The sequence below is a fragment of the Plutella xylostella genome, chromosome 23 (assembly GCF_932276165.1).
Source record: "Plutella xylostella chromosome 23, ilPluXylo3.1, whole genome shotgun sequence".
Lineage (NCBI taxonomy): Eukaryota > Metazoa > Arthropoda > Insecta > Lepidoptera > Plutellidae > Plutella > Plutella xylostella.
In genome coordinates, this window is record NC_064003.1 from 4,995,658 (window position 1) to 5,017,562 (window position 21,905).

Here is a 21,905-nt window from a genome sequence, read left to right on the forward strand (position 1 = left end):
AAATGGGCTATTTGACCGGGGTTTAACAGTGCGTCGCGACTGGTCCGGCGATTAGTCGACCGATTAGTAGAGCGATTAGAACACCGATAAAATTAATGGAAGTGCCACTTTGTTGTATTAAAGCAAATATTGGGACTTGGTGAAGTTTGGGTGAATATAATGTATGTAGGTGTTAAGTAGGTAGGTATCTATTGTATTTTGTGTATAGAGGTAAATATTAAATATAAGTAGGTAGGTATATCTACTAAACAAACCCGCTTATACAGAATGTTGCAAAATTCGTAGACCAAGCTAAAAGGGGGTTATTTATTCCAAACAACTAACTAAAACTAAAAGATCGCAAAAAAAAGTTTCTTCATAGTAAAAAGTCACGTATGACATATGACCATTTAAGTTTCTATGGAGAAGCAGAATTTATTTTTGCGAATTTCTAAGAGTCGTAGACCACCTGCGCCTTTTGGCTTAGTAGGTATACCACTTGTACAACAGCCTGTATACAGGATGAAATTGTATCACTAAATTTCCCCTCAGATGCATAAGACATGCTTCATAATAATAAAGTATTAGGTAAATATAAAAAATAAAATATCAAATGAATTTGATCCATACTCCATACAGCATCTCACTCAAGCGTTATAAATAGGTGATGATTCGCGATTGTATTGCGAGCTCATTAGTGGATGAGGGCCGACATTGTCACTCCGTGCCGTGTCGTTTGTGCAAATTGCTGCGAAACGATACCGATTATCGATAATTGCTAGGTTTGCAAATTAATCGATTTATCGTTTGAAATTGCGTGGCTTCTATTATGCACTAATGCAATTATAGTTTTTTATTCGGCACTAATAGCGGTTTGTATATTAAATTTGAAAATCTTAAAACTTAAAATTCTTTGCTTTATGATTGACTGCGTTAATGTTATTTCCATATACCTACCAAACTTAAGATTAAAATGTGTGCCTTATAATTCAAATTTTTGTGCCAAGACGAGCACACAGTGTTAAATAAATCCAAAGTTTTCAAATGCGTTGTTCGATTAAAGGTGAATATTGAACTGAAAATCAATACGTTAAATTAAACCGCTAGTTTATTAATAGGAGCCGACCTTGTTGTGCAGTCATAGACGTAATAATTAATTACAAACACTTAATTAACTGGCCCAAATCAACTCTAATTTAATATCGGGCGTACGGAGCGTATTAATAACAGCATATCCTAACTCAAGTTAGAACCTTATCTATTTGTTGTTGACATAATTATATGGAATCAATTTTGAACGGCTGTTTTGATTTTGATGGACATGGGTGAGAACTGAGAACACCTTCGACATTGAGGAACCGGTGTATCCATTTTAGAGCTACATGGTCACAGGAACCCCCTTTTAATCAAAAGGGGTTTATGCCTTTAAGGACCATAGATCTTGCGACAGGAACTTCACTCTATAAAATTCTATGCTGTATTGGCAATAAGCCCGCCTTTGTATACATACATTATTTTTAAGACTTATATTTGTAACTGTGTCTTTAGTATACTATAAAGTGTTAATCCTAATCCTAATCCTAACTCCTAACTAATATTATAAATGCGAAAGTAACTGTGTCTGGCTGTTACTCTTTCACGCCAAAACTACTGAACGGATTTGAATGAAATTTGGTATACATATGGTCTATTCCCTGAGAAATAACATAGGGTACTTTTAGTCCCGGAATTCCGGAGTGGAAGCGAAGCTCGCGGGAACAGCTAGTAAATAAATACAAGTATTTAACAGCAGTGGTGGCAACCCTAGCGGCACCTGCGCGGCCGCGAGGCGCGAGACGCGAGACATCTGTCGATGGCGCGTGTTCGAAGGTTTTTGTTCCCACTGACCTTTTTTTTATGCGACTCATACACGTATGCTATACAGAGTGAAGAAAATGTATAGGATTGCAATGGCTTACTTATATCATAGTCGTTGCACTTACAAACTACTTTGTTCGGATACTATTAATCAGGAGGTACTTGTTTTTTAAATATTTTTGAAAAATGTCGCATATTCCTGATCATCGATAAAATGTTCATGATTGCAAAAGAAACCTACAGATAGTCTCTTAAAACAGGTGTCATGCATCTGCAGCTGTTGCGTTGGCTGTCTTTGCTGCCCAATTTATTTTTTCCTTCCTGTATATTAACGCTATAACATTTGTTGTCAAGTGTTGCATTTCTATGTAATTGATACTTAATTGTGTTTTTTTTTTGTTACAGGTAAGCTCTAAGTTACAGTATACTTCGTAACTATTATGTATATTTTGCTAAAAATATATTGTGATGACGTGGTGGGGACTGGTGAGTCTACTGAAATTATAATAAGAACTTTTCATACTAACATACTAGTACTTAAACAAATAGTTAATATCGTCGCCTTGGAGTTTGAATGTTATTCCTCCCATAACATTTAGCTGACTATTGAAAAATCAGCCCTTAATGAAATGCTTCTTCAAGGAAAGACACTCTCTTGCTAGCAACAACAATAACTTGGGAAACAATATTCGCCCGTCGACAACCTCCCATTCATTATTCGCGTCTGAAGGTCTAAAATTTTGACAGTTCAGCGGGCACGTCACAATGTTGCGAATTTAGCGCCCCCGCTGAAGAGGCAAATTTAATATTTAGAGGGAGGTGGGTCTAAAGGGAGCGACAATGATAGCTAGCAATAGCTATAAGGCAGAAATGTATTTACATTTACGGAAACACTCATGAAGTCGAATTTTATTTTAAAAAAATATATATTTATTACAATTAATTTTAAAAGATCTTTGATGTATACAATGCAAAAAAAAAAAAGATTTTAGTTACTGTAAGAGTAGCATATGGTTGTAGAGTTTACTATAAACATACAACGAACACTCGCAAGACTCTCTAGAAATAAATAAACAACTTGTCCTGATGACAAGATTCAATACAAAAACACAATTACACGTGATTTTTACACACACTGTTCTAAGTTCTAAACTGTGAGTGTATAAATCACGACTAGTTTTTGTCAAATGTATCAAAAAATAGGGACTAGGTACTTAATTTACACTTTGGTTATTTTGTTACTAGTGAATATGTAAAATGTTTTAAAAATTTCATGGTAGAATCTTCATCCCGAATAGCGTAGTAACTGATGGGGAAGTCACGAATTGTAAATTTTTCTCACGGACTCGCCGTACTCGTATCAATCATTGTCACCCTACCGCGCCCTACTTTGAATGTCTCTATCTTTCATTTTTTTGAATTTCACCTGAGCTGCCTACGCATATGGGACAAAAGACGGTGACTTATATTTATTCGTAACTGTTAGCGAAAAGGGATCGTCAAGTGTGTATGTAACTGATGTGCTGATAGTGAATCTTTCTTTGGAATAAGTATGTGTTGAACATCCTAAGTAGAGGTGTTCTTCTATTAATTTTTTGTTTACTATCTCTTCATGCAATTCTTCAAACTATTTATTAAAATGTAGTATTCTTATAGGCAGTCGCTTGCTGCCAACAGATTTAACAACTTCTAAACGAGTTCAATAAAAAGATAGAACTCCAGTTTGAATATCGATCGTAAAATAGCCAATATCGGAAATTGAATAAAGAACAAAGTGACGTGCGGAAATTAGCTCGAAGAGTTGCGAATTCGGAATCGAGAACTCGAGATCTCAACCGGAATTGCGTCAGCGGCCCAAGTTTCTGGGAACTTCGAGTAAACTCAGCACAAGGCTGCGCGTATTTAGGTAAACGATCAACAACATTGCATTTACTAAATACGCCGAGTAGCAGAGGTGAAGTTGAGTTCAGTGCATAGGTACAAAGACATTCGTTACCTTATTTATGTGCCGAAGGAACTGAAACTATTGAATATTTTCTTTCACAAGCTTCTTCTTTTAATTACTTAGAATTTAATATTTATTTCTATCACATACTTTTCTATGCATTCCAGCTGCGTATGATTACGAAGAAAAGTAAGTTTTCAGATAAAAATATCTTCTTTTACTGACAAGAACATCCCTTTTTAAGTCCCGCCCCTTGCGAAACTATTAAAAAGAAAACGGCTTTGACATTTTATTTATAACTCCTCAGAAAGATGAAAGTTTTTGCTGATTCCCTAAAGTCGTAAAGCAAAAATATTATTCCTCTTTTAGTAGCCATTTCAAGAGCTGTGTCTGCATAAGCGCTTTAGGATTATTTTACGTTCTTTCGCATTAAAATTGATGGTATAATTGCGTTTATTTAATGCTTTATAGCCATTGCAAACTCAATCAAACGTACGATTAAACGTAGTTCAAAGAAACGTAGTTCAAACCTCAGCCGCTGAAAAACTTTTCAATTATTGAATCTCACTACACTTCCTAAAATAAACTAGCATAGCCTTGCAATATTTCACGAAACCCGATCGAGTAGTGTCAATATGATAATCCGACAGCGGGCACGGATCGCCACACTGCGGGACCGACGATGACGACGACCAATAGCTACACGGCATTGCTTCCGTACGAAATATACCCCCGATCGTTTTTCGTACACCATGTGAGCCGGATTACCTCTATAACGTCTTCATGTCAAGCATCTGTTACCGCCCTTCCAAACCCATTTGGACAAATGTTTTTGTATATTATATTTTTTACAGTACAAAAGCGACGGTTTCTGAATTCTGATGGCTTTACTCCTCCGCAAATACTATTTACATTCATAACTAAAATAAACGAGCTCGTTTAATTCAAACGATATAAAACCTAGACGTGATGTGGTCGTGAGCTGGGAACTGCCAAAATAATGGCTTAAGCGCTAAATAAAATAGAATATTAACATTTTCATACACGTAGAGCGGTATCTTTGTGGATTGTGGTCATAGGTACTGCAGTTTACATTCCTCATATGACATTAGAGACGATATAAGAGGTCGTCTGAACTGATAGTTAAAATAGACCGGACATCGCTCGCTGAACTAGGGTGCGGTAGATAATAAATAAACAAAAATGCAAATTTAAATGAAAGAAAACATACAGCTGATATAAAATGTGACGTGTTTACAAATATTTATGTGAGTGAGAGATTAATGCTTCATTACCTACCTGTGATTTTAATGTGATGTAGGTATTTTATTATAAAATTGTTCAAAACGGAAATTACGAGGTTTGGGACAGGAAAAGATTTGGTGAAATTGTATTTATAGTATAAATACTAGGTTTTCCCGCAACACTGAATTTTCTTCAGTCTAATCCAATCGCCCATATAGCGTTATTTTTGTGTAATTTCGTTAAAATGAGAATAAATATACTGACTTCTGCTATAAAAATAGGCAAGTTTATCATGATGCCCGTGCCATGCAACACAATTTGGAGAATGTACGTTCCACTTTAGATATTACTGCCGCGGCCACATTCGTCAGTCGCATACGAATTTTATTACCCCGCGCCGCACAGCGGATATGTTTCTTTTATAAAATCATCACGACATTATATTTTCTACATACCCCAAACACTAATGAACAATCCATCATAATCAAAACATATTTAAAAATATGCCAATGGGTTACATTACATGTATATTGGAGCTCCAATAAAGCCAATAAAGATATTGTGAAAACCAATATGCTATTGTAGCAGTTTAAAAGCACCATTCTAGATTTTGCCGGAAACGAATCAATTGCTGAGCGATGAAATGTAGTAATAACAATGTAAGCGAGAATTCGTGAAATACCTCGACCATTGCGTGTTACCTTGGACTGGTTCCAGACACTGCAGGTGATGGCTGGAAGTGGGTGCTCGCCGATCTGAATGTGTCACGACCACTTGAATCCATTCATGCAATCTTCGATACACAAATTATTGTGTGACACACCGTGGTTTTAGAACGAGCTGTGCCAAACGTATCAGGTTTATTTGTAAGGTTAGAAATATATATGTTTCATATACTTACTGTCTTGAATTGCCAATAAGACGCTAGTTATCGTATGTTGCTCTAAGAAAGTTTCATAAGGTGGCGGAAGTGGGCGGAAAATCTAGTCCATGGTCATGATAATTATAATACTTAGACAGCGTGTCGTATACAATTCAAAAGGCTGACCCGCAAGGCAACTTGCCCGTAGCTTCTCGTCACAAGCACACAATAAATAAACTGACCGAATAAAATATGTCTTTATGCCAGCTGATGTTGGCAAAAAATTCTGCGACCACAATACAATTGAAAAGCAAGAAAGTTCGCAAATTCTGGCTACATTTAACTTGGCAAGTCCCTTGTCATACTCACAGAGTGAATCCCCGCGGCAACTGCCCATAAAAAGTTACGATTTAACTTAAACAAGATGAAATTTGCCTTGTAATGTTACTTTTTAAACTAATACTCGTTGTGGACTCTGAAGGTAGAGATTCAGATAAGATTTGATGGACTAAAAATCTGAAGCGGAGTTTTACGCACGTCGGTAAATCTGTGTGACATTAATCGGCTATAAACGGGATAAAATTATAACATCATAATAATGCGTAATCTAAGCTTTAGAAGTGAAAATATCTATCAGCATCTATCTTTTAAACTCGTGTCACGATAACCTTCATATATACTTTACTTCTTACCTGGACCAAATTTGAACAGTGCACCTACCATCAGGACTTTACTAAATAGATAACTTACGTAATTGCAAGTTACCGCAGTGCCGTTACGTAGCCTGGCCCATATTTCGTAACGTGCAGTGCACTGCCAGTATGTGCGTCTTGTCTCATTTCGTCCGTATCGCTTTGTTAGTAAACGCTGCACTGTTTAGTACGCCTTGCATGGGACTAGAGGTGTCTAGATAACGCACAAACTTACAGTCGATAAAAAGCACTTGTGCCCTATGATTGTATTTAATTCTGTATTATGGTGTCTTACAGGAAAATCTAAGTCTAATCTTCGCAGGAAAAATAGAATCTTATGATATTCTAGTAACGAAGGAAATAATAAATTAAACGCTAAGTGAACAAACATCATAATAATAATATCGTGGGAAACAAAGATCTAAGGCTGTTTTCCGAAAACTGCCGCAGGGCTGAATTAGCAGAAAAACGTGCAACTTCTTAGTTAGGTATTAAGTAAATAAGGTGATTCAGACGATTAAATTAATCACGGAGGGCTTACAATATTTTTCCACAGTACCTAACAAGAGAGTACCTATAATGAGATAAATACAGAACTAACCAACTAAGCCTGTAATAATTATCGCTATGAAAACCATCATACGTTTTATTTGTCTTACGAACTTGATTTACGAGGCATAAGCATCTGAAACATCACAGGACGCATACCTCTATGCTTACTATATTTTACAAAGTTAAATCTATCGTTGTCGATAGTTCATAGTGTGTAGATCTCTATGAGTGCAGCTACTTCCCACGGCCCGCTTCTAATGAGCCATGTTGTTAGCCGGGAGGGGAGATGCTCTAAAAGAATAACATAAATACTGTTAAGTTTCTGTGTTGACAGCTCGGCTTTGGATTATGTCTTTCTTATGTGGTGTTGTTTTTATGTGTGAGAGAGTGAGAGCACATTTTTTATGGTATCTTTTATTTTACTTGAAGGTGTTATGGTTTACTTTCAATGCAAAACTAAAATAAGAACAGCTTTATTACATGCAATTTTAAGAAATCGTAGGTATACTGCAAAAATACAAATTTACTTGTATGTAATTAGGGAAATGCACGAGTATACAACTACCAAAGTTTACCAGCTGATTGCTAGTATCTCCATGGTTCAACAAACAGATTTGGACACAATATTTCAGGCAGTTAGGAGTATATTTGCCTATCAAAACGTCGTGAAGTCTGGCCTTTGTTTGGACGGACTGTGTAGACTGTTTCTTATCCGTTATCGCCACAGCGAAGAGCAAAGACAGAAAAATTGCTCCAACATTGTTTAATTATTGTTTATTTATTTATTTCTGTTCGGAAAACTAGCGACTATTATATCAAAGTAGTAAGATATTAAAGTAAACAATAGTAAGCCATTAAAAGCTTTCACTGATAGCAACATGGTCGGTACTTGAGAAAGTCGTCTTGAGCCTTATACTTACCTACATATAAAATAAATTACATACCTAGGTACATATATCAACAAAGAGTGAAGAAGTTATAAATTGAATGGTTATGTTCTTATTATAATAATATGATTAACAATCGTAACTATTCGTAACCAAATCTTATCCCTATCTTCTTTATAATGCGTACAGAGAATGTATCAAATCTTCAGCTACACGACAGGAAGAAAACGCCCAAAAATTATAGCAAACGATATTGCACTTTAAAAAAGAAGTGCTATTGTAACAGCAGAAAAGTAATTTGTAAAGAAAAAAATTACACGAATATCTCGGATATTTTGTGGTTACGATGCTCCATCGCGAAACTTTTTTAAACATTATTATCGTACTGGGAGAAAGAGTTTGCAGTCAGTTCGTGAGCGGAGTAGATTGAAGATCGAGACCATTTCATACGTTTATACCTACTTATATCGTTCCAAACCACATCAGTATACTAAATCAATAAAACTAATATTTGTATGGATTTTGTTTTGTTTTTTCTTATTAGGTATTATCCCATTTCCTGAAATTAATTTGATTATTGATGTAACATAAAATTTATTTAAGTAATAAGTATAGGACCTAAGTCATATGCAAACGCCGCTGGCTTGTCGAGCAAGCGTTCTATACATTTGACGATTTTATCAATTGCCATAGGTAATAAAATACCTAATATGTTAGTCAATTTAGATTAATTTAAGTAACTTACTTATACATTGTATAACAATTATTATTTTTATAATCTTATTGTGACATTACAATTTTATATTTTATAATATTATAAAATTATTATTTATAATTTTATATATGGGAACCTTTGAGCCAGGTACGATAAGAGGAGGTATTTTTGATTAGGTTAAGTAGTTTGTAATTTGCATGTTTATTTATTTGTTAATTAATATTTTATATTTACTTATTATATGTAATTATTGGTAATTTTAAATTATTATTATATTATTATTTAAATTTTGACATGTAATCGTAATATTATAAATTAATGACTTATCTTAGCTACGCCATCATTCTATAAAAGTATCTAAATCCATCAGTGTAATAATGAGTATGTAGTAAATGTTGAACTGGAAATCATACTACAACAGCAACTCGATGTATAGAATCCGTAACAGAAAATCGCTTCCGCACGAAAATGTTTCCAAACATCGCTACAAAAGACATGAAATCGAATAACACAAAGCAAACAAATGAATTAGAAAGTGCTCCAATGATTGATGCGGTCCATTCCTCGGATTACACCGACGCAAAGTTGAATTTAACCGCGGCTTAGAGGGTAAGCCTTTGGGATTCTAAACGGATAGTGAAGCTTGGAAAAGTTGAGCGTAGACAGTGCTGCCACCAGTCCAGATAAGATTAATGTGCGGCACGTGGAAAGGCGCATTTGTTTTTTTCCAGTTGAAGAGATTACGTTGTTCCGTTGCAAGTACAAAACCTATGTAGAGTCGTTGACACAGCGTCGTTTGTTGAAGTGCCCCCATTCTCACGTCGATTGTTCCTAGACACGGCTACTGTGGATTACGGGCTGTGATCAACAGACGCTTAAATAAAATTCATGTTTCCTATATTATTTATAACGATACTTGTTTGAAATGCATTGCTGCAACTATGTAACCGTAAGCGTACATCAAAACCACCTTGAAACCTTTGCTAGACCCACATCATGCAATCGACACATTACCTATTATTACAGTAGAAGCAGTTAGCTCCACAAAGCATGTGTTTAGACGAACCGAATGCACGGTTATTCCCGTCCCATTACTTCCACCTGTCTGCCGTAGCTATCATAATATTAAATTGAATATACTCTGCATTAAAATTCAGACTAAGCTCGGCAGCTAAGCAGGAGCAATTACACGCATTTTGGAGGTAATTTCTCATAAATTAGGAACGGGAGCGCACGAAGCAATTTATTCCTCAAGGAAATGAAGTTATAGACAAACAGACACCCGAAATAATGAGTTGTATTACGGAAGTGTTAGCGATCGTTACTTCTTGTTAGTGGTCCTGCGAGGTGATGGATGAACAAGAGTTATCAAAACTAACGTTATTTCTGATTGGTGGCTCATTGTTTTTTCGTTAGTCCAAACCCAACATAATCTTGTCACGGAGATCTGTTGAAACGTTTAAAGTAGGAATGTCTGATAACTAGAATCTGGGTATTCTTTATGTCAACATCGTACTAGCACCGTTAAACAGAAACTTACGTTAATTAAAATTATGTTTGAAATATTTCCTTCACGTACTTACCTACCTAATAAAGGAATGATCATAACTTGTACAGCGTAGCTAATGATAACATACCTACTTAATATTTTATGATCGATCTTAACTTTCTTGTTATAGTTATTACACAAACGTAGATTATATACTAAATTATTGGTGAAACAAAATGTATCAAGGAAGATTTTGCCTACCTACACTCATAGCAGCAGCAATACCCTATATTCTACGGCCTGCTTTTTAAAATAGAGTGTAAGTACCTCTAGGCGTAGTGGTTTTTATTAATTCAACCCTTTCCTGGCATCTCACAGATTCCATTAAACCCTTTAAAATCCGGTCTCAAGCCGCATAATTACCAATTGACTTCGCCACCGTAATTCGTGACTATAGAGATTTCAGGACCAAGTTACGCAATCTGTAAGGGTTGAGCTACTCCGGTTTTATTCGACAGCGGTAAATGTTTCCAGTCACTAAGTAGCGTGAGTCGTGACACATTCTGTCTGTCCGATAGATGGCGATGAGTGATGAGTCGACTTGCCGATGTCTTTGTTTGGGGTGACACTGACGGGGAAATTTAATCATGGCTTCCGCCGCGGTTAAAGGGTATCGGGGGGGAGCAATCATGCCGGAACAATGTGGATTCATTAATGGATTCGCTTAAGAACAAACTTTTGGCGTTGATCGACGCGCAACCCCAGCTATTGTTGATGACACCATTCAATATTGTGAAACTTTTTTTGTTGACGTGTTCTAGTGTAGCCTGTTATACCTACGTAATGAGAATGCTAATATAAAGCTAGTAGAATTCCATAACTGAACTGAACGGAAATGTAAAGATTGTAAAGCCTCGCTGTATCCAGCTTATTCCCAGGTAGCACAAAATTGCTGCTTAAGCGCTGAACAAGTGCTGTATAAGAATACCAATGCTGCAATATAGTATTAAAATTGGCTGTATTATAGCTGTAGTGGCTCTGTTTCAGCCAAAAAGGGCCCCAAATTAACCAGCCTGCGGTATTATAATGGCTGAAAATTGGCTGTGGTTTACGTTAAAAAAGGCTTAATTAAAGCTGCAATAAACTCTTCCTAAACGTTTCATTCTGATTAAGATTATCATATCCAGCCCTTGTGCAGCTTTTGACGTACGCGGTATCCAATTACAACTTATTTTGCAGCTTTCCATATGAAAATATTTATTATTTTTAAAATGTTTCCAAAGACGTCACGTCATAACAAGAAAAAGAAAGAAGTTGATATTATTTAACAGTGCATCCATTTTGAATAAAATATTGTTTTTGGAGTTACGGTAAGTTGAACCAGTGAATATAATAATAAGTTCGGATTCAGATTGCGAGTGCAACTTTATCGTGTAGTTTATATGAATTAATAACAAATAATTGATGCGCCTTTAGAATTATTTAATTATATTGAAAGAAATGTGTAAATAAATTTCGAGTGAAAAATCATTTGTTATTTTTTTACTTTTAATCATATAAAATACCCTTTTACGAACTTATTTTAAGTTGAGACATAGTTATTATTTGAAATAAATGTGTATTTTTGCAGAATTTAGGCTTTAAAATTTGATATAAACTATATTTTTTAGGTTAGTTATGGCGTCCATAAGGTTTTCAGCTTAATTCGTTGAAAAAAGATCTTGTGATTCTATTTGCCGAAAAGAATACCAATAATCAGCCACAGGTTGCTTATGTTCTGCATAAGATACTTTCATTTACACTTTTAGTTTTTACAAGGTTTTGGGATACGCAGTTCTTATGACTAAGGAGGTATATCGTATTTCAGCAATTACTTTATGCAGCATATTGGGGCTCCTCTGGCAAATAATGAAATCCGTTTACCCGGTATCATTAAATATAGAAAATACTAGCATTGCTAAAATATAACCTATAAAGAAATGTTTGATTGAACCAGAAACCGCCTTAATTTTAATTAAGAATAGTGTTACTTATAACAAAAAGCTTAACTCGTATTTTAAATAAAACTTTTTTAATTTCTATAGAGCAGTGATAATGATGTACTCTTAAAAATAATACAAATTAATTAACTATTTTTATTATTATTTAAATAAGTGTAACTTTCATGCTTAGTATGACGTTAACGGAATAATACATTACCTTACTAATTGCCTATTTTTTTCAGCTCACTCATGCGATGTCGATCAAAATTCTGAAAGCTTTTGAAGATAGTAAAGCTAAACTGTGTACTGTCCCCAACCAGTGAGAGAACAAAGGAATTTTAAAATATCCTGTGATATGCTTTGAATAATTACCGATTAAGTACCCTAATTACATCATTTTTGAAATGTAGTTAATAAATAATAAAAGTGTTCATCAAAGTATAATTTGGTTTTATTTTAAAATAATTTAATTTAATTAGGTAGAGCGGTGGTAGCTCAGTCGGGTAAGCGCCCGCTTCTCACGCCAGAGATGCGGGTTCGAATCCCGGCGCTGACATGTACCAATGAGTTCTTTTAACTTAAGTACAATGTATACCATCGCTCTTACGGTGAAGGAAAACATCGTGAGGAAACCTGCATATCTAGATTTAGCACATCTAGATATGTGAACCTACCAACCCGCAGTGGACCAGCGTGGTGGGAAATGGTCCAAGCTTAGGAAGGCAGTTTAGACCTAGGGGATATGCACAAAGGTTCCACTTGAGAGAGCCAGGTGCAGGTACTTACACCCCCGCAGAGAATAGGATAGAATAGAATAGAATAGGTAGGTAGGTATGGAGAAGAGGTAAAAGAGGAGCTTTTAAAACTATTTCTACGGAACACCCGTTATTAATATTTTCTGCTCGCGCTTGACCTAATATACAGTCTTAAAAAAAGATTATAGTAATGTTGGGAATAAAAGCTGTAAAAGGGAGTCATCAAGAGCAACAAGTTTCATGTGGGTTTACCGGGATGTGATAATCTTTATAATAGTACGCATAAATGACACTAAGTTTCTATAAGAATTATAAGACACTTGTAAAATTACACAAAACAGCTTTGCGACCCAAGCTGTTAAAATAAACGATTCGATACACGTTTACAGCTTCAAGAGTAATAAGATTATACTTTGACGTATTTTAAGCAGCTGCAGGTTGTTTAAAGTATTTCTTTTACAGTTTTAACCAGCCGTCTGGCTATTGGTTTTAAAATAAACCACAAGTAGTGTAAAGGCTTGATAGAAGATGCATTCAAGATAATACACCAGCTTTTAGCGTTAGAACACCACTGGTCCGTACTGTTAACCAGCTGGCGTTATAAAATAATACTTTTCAGCCATTCAACAGCAAAAAACGTTATAAAACACTAAATATGAACTCGTATACAGCCCATAGCTTAATTACGTATTTTAGATGTACCTTTTACCAACCATTTTTTAACTAACTTATTTCAAAGCGTTATAACAGCCTATGGAAGGTACGAAAACCATTAAATACAATACAATACAATACAAAACACTTTATTTGCACCAAGAATAAAAATTACAAAAAACAAAACTTAAAAATAAAACAGTACAAAAAGGCGGCCTTATTGCTTATAGCAATCTCTACCAGAGAACCTTTAATTAAACATCTTATATGACGTTTTTACACTTAAATAAGAGGCAGGTTCGACATCTAATCAGCCAGTGTGCTACCTGGGTTTGCTTAATCTTATAATGACTCCCCGTTAAATATTAGTAACCAACGACCTATCACGTAACCCACTACAGCTGAAAGCAGCAGGTGTTTGTTTAGGTACAAATAAAGTAACCTTAGCTCCACAGACCTGTGGGTCACTCCATCTTGCGGAAACCAAGTTTCGAATCTCTGCTGCGCTAACCACGACTCTATCTTGTTGTGCTAAGCGTACCCATTGCATGAACCATAGGTCGTTTGTTATTCCTCGAGGTAGAGTAACCTTCCTGGCCGTTAAGTTTGATCGCTGTAACCTTAACATTGATTGGTGTGCGCGCGCGCACGCTCCGCGCTCGTATCGCGGTGATTGCGCTTACGTGATTGGCTGACACATGCCGGCGGTCTGCGATGCGGAACTTGCATCGCGATAGCAACTTGGGTTTGTCTTCACTAGACAATGTGATAGAAAAAATCATGAGCATGACAATAGTAAACTTTTGTGGGACATCAACTGTAAAACCATAATTAAATATGTACACTTTAATAAATAAATAAAATTAAAAAAATGCAATCCAACCAGGTTTTCTTTGTAAGTATGTTTTTAATTTGATAGGGTCCTTAAACGAAAATGTTGCCCGTCATTATATATTATTCGGTCTATCGAATACTTTAATCGATCTCAGTGGAATTAAAACGATTAAACACAGTTAGGACTACAACCTATCAGGGTTTTTGAGAAGTCGAGACAACTTACGTGGTCGAGGAGGGCTCGCTCTCCCATGTGCCTTGCGCTTTCGTGAGCGAATGTCTTATACGACAAGATGCGCAGTAGATTATGTTATAATAGTATATTCTTACACTACGTCGCATGCGGAGATGCTGTTTCAACCATGTAAACTAATTTGTAGCTGACGTAGCAACTCGGATAGAATACAATGGCTTTTGTACGGCTGAGAACGCCAATTAAGTCTTCGCTGTGCTATTATTAGCAGTTGTAACTATTTGATAAATAAATACTTGCTTTAGCGTAAGCTTAAACCTTAAAAAGCTTTAAAAAAATGTTACTCTTTGACTTTGTCTTCTTGTTATATTCTTTTCTTCAAATTTAATTAAATATTTCCTTAATGATCGTTTGTATCAGGGTGGACTATGTATGTAGGTGCAATATTTTACAAAATTATTTTCATTTTACACTGTAGTCTTCCGGAAATGTCGCTTAAAACAGCAGTAAACCTATAAACTATTAACATGATTGTTTCGAAACAATATGAAGTGGTTGCTTTGAAGAGCCCCTTTGATATCGTAAGTGCAAAGAGGTTTTGATTTATTATTCAAACGTTTTACTACGAAATATGTTCACTGTGAGCCGACGTCACCCGCTAGCTAAAACATTTCGCGGCATTTTGAATAGCTCATAAAATTTCATACTTTACCTTACATTTTCTATGTTTTTTCCCAGTAAGTAAATTTAAAAACTAATGTCCGAATTTAAAAACAAGTTGTACTGTGCCACATTAATTATTTACCAGTAAAAAATATTAGGCAAACCTTAACTCAGGGTCAGTATTAAGAAAATGCATTACTCTCGAGAAAAATAAATAAAGAGTAAGTAGTACCGGTAAATGATATTTAAATAAATACAACCGTGAACTTGAAATATTGAAGAATCAGAATTTCAACTCAATGCCACAGAATAGATAGATAAGTCGGAGCCGTAGCGGCACTTTTCACAGACACGATCTTAACCAATTAAGTTTTTCCGAAGACCGGACAAGCATTTCCAATTGCAGCAGGCATTCCAGGAACATCTTTAGTACGAGTTGCTCTCGAGGCGATAGACGTCGATTCATTTTCGTTTTGTTCCCGATTTAAATTGTATCGATTCTTGTATCGATGCTCGGGACGATTAAGGCTTCCGAGCCGACTGCTCCCAGACGGGTGCTACGTACAAACGAATTATCAAGCAAGATTAAGCGATATCCTTTTAGCAAGTTTTTCATCGATATCTTTATTGTCAGTTCCATATCAGTTACCTAGAGGTCTCTGCCGTAGTACATCCGTAGTGCATTAGCACTACGGATTGAAAGTTCATAATTATTCATAATGCAGAGGTATACACTCATAACAATGTCTATCTTAAATAATGTTGTCCACTCAGTTCGTTCTAAATTATTAGCGCAGTGGCAATGATAGACAGCGAACGTTAGTAAAATGAATTAGGTTTTCGCTGAGCGACAAATGAAAAATATACACCAATTTATTTTGTAAACGAATAATCTGCTTTGATTGATGAATCTATCGTGGGGAATATTTACGACCTAAATAGATTATCTGTATACACACCATTATTGTACGTCACTTTCCTTCCTTAAGACATTTCTTGGTCCAAAGGAGGATACAGAAATTGAGATACATAGAATGAGAGATTATTCTTAATCCCATCCAGAAGGGTGCTTATGCAACTATGTAAAATTGTAGCCTGTGAAACCCGTTGCATATATTCTCATAGGTTGGTACATCGTACTATAGTTGTAAACGTTAACAACATTGATTACGAAAAATAACTCTGTTGGACCAAAAAGTTGTGTAATGTAATTGCTAGCGCCGGTAAACTCGCAATAAAATTCTTCAAAGGCTCCTTATCACCCCAATCCTAATAAGTTGACTTTTATTTTTATATTCCTGTTTCCCTGTCTCCGCTGTTTATCAAGAAAGCATCTTAAAAGAAAGTGCCAGTTCGCACCTAACAAGATTCAGATAAAAACGGCTTATTTACTTTACTTTCCTAACGATTCATGATGTTGTTTTGTTTTTAAATTATTACTTTTACAATTTTTTTACTATAATTGTAGATAGAAGTCTGTCATTGAGATGAAACCCATAAACTCATAAATAATACTGTAAATTTAATTTGGAACGTTTTTCTTTGGAGAATATAAGAAGTAAGAACTAAAAAATGTGCAATTGTTTTTACCATATTATTCATGAAATACAAATTTCAGAAAACGGTGCAAATTTTATACTAGTACATAAATTTAGTTTATCTAAAATTTCGTAAACATAAAATTTATAAATAGTTTTAGTGTATCAAGGTTATATCTGCGAAATCGTTAATCAATTTAGCTACGTAGTTTCTCTAGTTGTGATACTGCATTTTAGCCAGTTTTTTCCAGTAAAATCTAATTTATTTTATGAGTAACTAAATGTTTATAACAAACCGAAACCAACCTCACAATGGTTCAAGTTCTTTTTCGTTGTAAAGACGAAATTACCTTTTTGAGATCAACTCCTTGAATGAATGAATATCTGAATTGAATGACTATTTTAGGAAATCAATTACATCACTATAATTTACTTCAGATTGATCTGTTGAATGGCACTGAATCTACATGTAATTAGTTGATTACTCTCACGGAACGGACCGCTTTCAAACAACTTTGGAAGTAAATTATCCTGACTCAGGCGGTATTCTGTCTTTGTATATAGGTCAAAATATACACAATATGTGTATAGATATATATTGTTTCGTTGTACATACACAAATAACCACGACAGTGAGAAATACAATGAGTAGAGGGGTTTATAAAATAAAATGAGGGAATTTGTATCGAAATTCATTATCTGTTCCCTGTGACCAAATGTCGTGTTAAATATCAACATATTTAACTCATGTTAGTATTTTGCTTATGGGACTGTGAAGCGGAATAGGGAAGCACAGATTATCGTTTTCTCAAATGAGGGAAGCATAATTATTAATTTTTAAGGTTAGCTGGAAGAGAATGCTGTTGGCTTATTGTACAATACAGTATTTAATAATAATATTAATAGGTATAGTATTTATGTAAGTTTACCTGTCTTATGTGCATATCACCTTAATATTTACACTTTCCTAGACAACCTAGTTGGAATTTTACTACCTTATTTCTTCGCTACTTAAAATGTCCTTTGAGTGTGTCGTAGTCATCTTGGCAACCCTTAAATTCCTGAATTGAACTCGTACGTTGTACGGAATGCAGCCAATTCCTTCGCGCGAACACCAAGGTGTATATTAACGTCACGGCATTAATTTAATTCGTAGCGGAATACACGCGTGTTCCACGAATTGGCGCACAGGAAAATGACACTTATTGCTTTTGTCTGACATTTCATGTGGTTAGGGGAAAATTCTTACCTAAGATTGTTAGTGAAATAATGTAAAGCTTATGCGATTCCTGTCGTCAGCAATTTGCTTGGAAATTCCGGTTAAACATTGTAGTGTGTAATGTGTTTAGTTAAATACTTCAGGTTTCTTTATAATTAATTGTTTTAGTGTAGAATATTATGTATGATGTGGATGTGATAGTCAGTAAAGTAATAAACCGAATAAAACTTGTGGTTTAAAGTTCAAATGAACTAATCTGTATTTTTTTGTGTCAGGTATGTACCTACTAAGTAACATCTCAACTTGATTGGAGAGTAAGATTGAATAATTACTCGATTAAGATAAGTAAATGTCAGAAAATAAGGCATGTGTTTTCTATATAAGTTAGAGGCCAAGACGATAAATACAACAATAACGAATAGCCGCAATATCCCTTTGTAGAGTTTTGACATCTTTGCCGATATATATTTTCTTTCTCGAGTGTTATATCTAATGCTTACAGCCCCCACGGGAAGTATAATGTTGACAATGTCCGATATTCTCGAGTTATTTTATTTTTTATTTTATTTCTCCCCCCCCCCCCCCTCCCTCTGTTATATGATCCGTGTAGACATTGTCACGGCAGGGAAGCGGTGAATGAATAATGATTCAATATCCATCCTAACTTAATTTTATAAATGTAAAATATACTTAAAGTTTATTTGCTCCTTATTTTATATTTAGCCCTAAAATGTTGAAGTAATATGCTTGAATTTTAGCATAGAGATGTATTTGGGCCTAAGAATTATTTCATAGTTTTATTTATTTATTTATTTAAATAAGGAACACCAGCAGTTTTTTGTCCTCTTTTTCATCCAATCTAAACGTTCTCCCATCTTTGGTCAGTCCAATAGATACTACACACTGTGACAATGCACGCGTCTATTGGCCACGAACACTCGACAGTGATGCCAAATTTTCCGCAGATTTCATCCCTTTTGTGTCGCTTCGGAGATGGTTCATTTCAATAGGGATTATTTTGTTGTTAATCCTATTAGGGCCTGTCATTTCCCTTTGGTACGATCGACGGCGGACGGACGCGACCGCAGGGTTGAAGGGACGGGCGCAGACCCGCTCGACTAGGGTGTGATTGACCCTACATTGTAAGGTTTCTAAGGAGGACCAATTCAATTATTAGAAGGTACTTATGTGAAGAAATTTGCACGAGCCATTTTGAAATTCAGAGTTTGTGGGAGGAAAATAGCAAGATTTGTCAGAAACTCACCATAGTGCCCAATTCGATAAATATTAATATGAAACAAATCCCAAACAAACTCAGATACTAATTTGATCTTACGACTATCACGTCTCACGAGGATTCATGATACATCAGATCAGGAGTACATAGATTGTATTTCCTTTGAAGTAATCAAACCCCATAACTTGAAGACTGAACAGGTCTACCTTCCGGGCCCTCGGGCAGTCATTGGATATCTTGACATGTTGTGGTCGGAAGTCGACTAGTGCCGAGGGTTGGAGCCGCGGACTGCGCCGGTATATCGGCAGAGCTGGATTAGGTTTCACTTGCTTGTGCTGACAACACGGATCATTCTCAGGTCAACGTTCGATTAGGCTCGCTGTTAGCAGATCACTGAGTGGGGAAACGCTACGCTGATGTCAAATTTTGTTGAAAATAAGCCGTTGAATGAGCCTAATGTAAGAACAAAGAATTAAACTGGATGACTTTCATGGCTGAGGAAGACCACATTATTGTAAATATTAAAATCAAACCCCAATTTAAGTTTACAGATAAGTTCTACTTATATAGATTATGTTCTATTGGGTATATTCTAGTTTAATTCAGTATAACATCACTTTGCAATGTATATCTTTACATGATTGGATGATAATATCTTCCTAACAAATGTTGTTGAGTATTTAGGTTAATCTTTTCGGTAATTTTACAAATGAGCCACTTAATCATACCCTGCTTTCATTCAAGCATTCACTGAGATAATTCCTGTCTTCAAGTCCTATTATACAGAAACAGCTAGTATAATAGAGGCTTTAGGCACATAACTTGCCAAGGTATGCGCTAATGCGCTTCCATTATTTTGTCTTAACAAGGTCATTCCGTGTAACGTAAACAAAAACAGCAAGTGACTCGACTTCAACAAGTCCCCTGAGTAATGAGCCGTCGCGTCAAAACGATGTTAAACATCTGTGTCTTCATAAACTGCAATATTTTTTTCTGTACTTTAACCGTTTTTGAAAATTGACTAATCGTAAATACTCACGAGCAATGCAAAAGCTCCACATACAAAGACCTGACGCCAAACGTTTTTACTTTTTAATATTCTGATGCTCTGTTAAATTTAATTCAATTGTAGACGCCGTCATTTTCCTAACTTTTTCCATGTAGGAGTGTATTATAGTGAAGTAGGCTTTCATCAAATCCTGCTCAGTGACGTAACGAGCGCTTATCTCGAGATGCTCAAGTCGTGCTGTACCACTAATGATAGTAACACAGATAAGTTTAATCTATGAACTGGTTCGTTCGTGGCAAGTTGCAGCCTCTTGCACAATGGCTGGGTTCTCACGACATTGAACGAAATTACAGTTATTACTCCGTGAATAGCTGCAGTCGACGTGGCGATGGGACTGTTTGAAAACACAAAACCGGGCTTAGAATGAAACGCATCGCTGTTGTTAAACTTCTTAAGCTATACGTAGCCGACGACTCTTATTTCATTAATTCTAAGGTTATGTTACTGAGATATCTATAAATTACACGCACACAACACTAATATATATACATATAAGTATACTTAGATGCCTAAAGAACTAGGTACGCTTTCGCAATAAAACATAAAGCTATAAGCTTTTAACAGCCACAAAATCGAAGCACTAAAATTCCAAGTTGAAGCTGAGAGCATAAGTAGAACCAATTGTAACTGCCGGCGTATCGACTATCGATTCAGTTATGAAATGAATAGCTATCGTGAGTTTTAACAATATCGAGGCTAGCTCGGCTTAGCGTGGTCATTTAGCCGCCTCAAGGCCGTGCATTGTTCTACTCTGCACTTTTTGTAAATGTCGGCCATATTGTTTCTCACATTGTGACTTGTTTGCGTAACTCTGAAACTGACCTGCGAACATTTTGGTTTTACTTTTGTGTTTTGTTTGTTTCCATTATCGCGGTTGGCACACGGTGACTCGATTTGCATACGATTTGAATGTGAATGGAACCTCATTTTCTAAATTATTTGACGTTACTAACCTGGTACTAAGCATAAAATAAAATGTTTTTTATAGTACACAAAAAACACCTTTAAAAATGACAAATGACAATCTAAAAACAGCTACTGTAACTGTCACGTAGCTCACCTTTTAAGTAAGTACCTATAGAAGTTATCAGACCGGAAAAACTAACGGGAGTGGATTTGAAACAACAGAACACAGCGGACGAAGAGGGCAATAATGGAGGATAAAAATTCATCGGCGGCCATCGATACGGTACACCGGCCATGCGGAAGTACGTGACAGACTGGCCGACAGACCGACATTTATCAATATAATAAAGAAAATGCGTAATAAATCCTAGGCCAATACACCTAGCCATATAAGTACTTACTATTTTGACACAATTTTTTATGCTTTCTTGCATTGCTGGAAAATACCCTATTGGAAATTTTACTTACCCATTCCGATTGATTTAAATCCGTTATGGTAGAAGCAATTCATGCTGACTTTCAAAAGTTGCGGAATACCGCAGTCCGCTTGTCTATTCCTAATTCCCAACTTGCTTTTGAAAACTTGTTGCAAAAGCAGCCAACTTTTCCGTTTTCTATGTAGGACTCAATAG

At 35.6% G+C, this 21,905-nt stretch overlaps 1 protein-coding gene and 1 long non-coding RNA gene across 2 annotated transcripts in view; both read left to right on the forward strand.

Moving 5' to 3' along the window:
* LOC105386436 (protein couch potato) overlaps positions 1-21,905 on the forward strand; it is a 150,552-nt gene that overhangs the window by 55,936 nt on the left and 72,711 nt on the right. The window lies entirely within an intron of this gene.
* Positions 11,162-12,646, forward strand: LOC125490392. The gene is made up of 2 exons (XR_007267653.1): positions 11,162-11,593; positions 12,448-12,646. It is a non-coding gene; the product is annotated as an uncharacterized LOC125490392 (long non-coding RNA).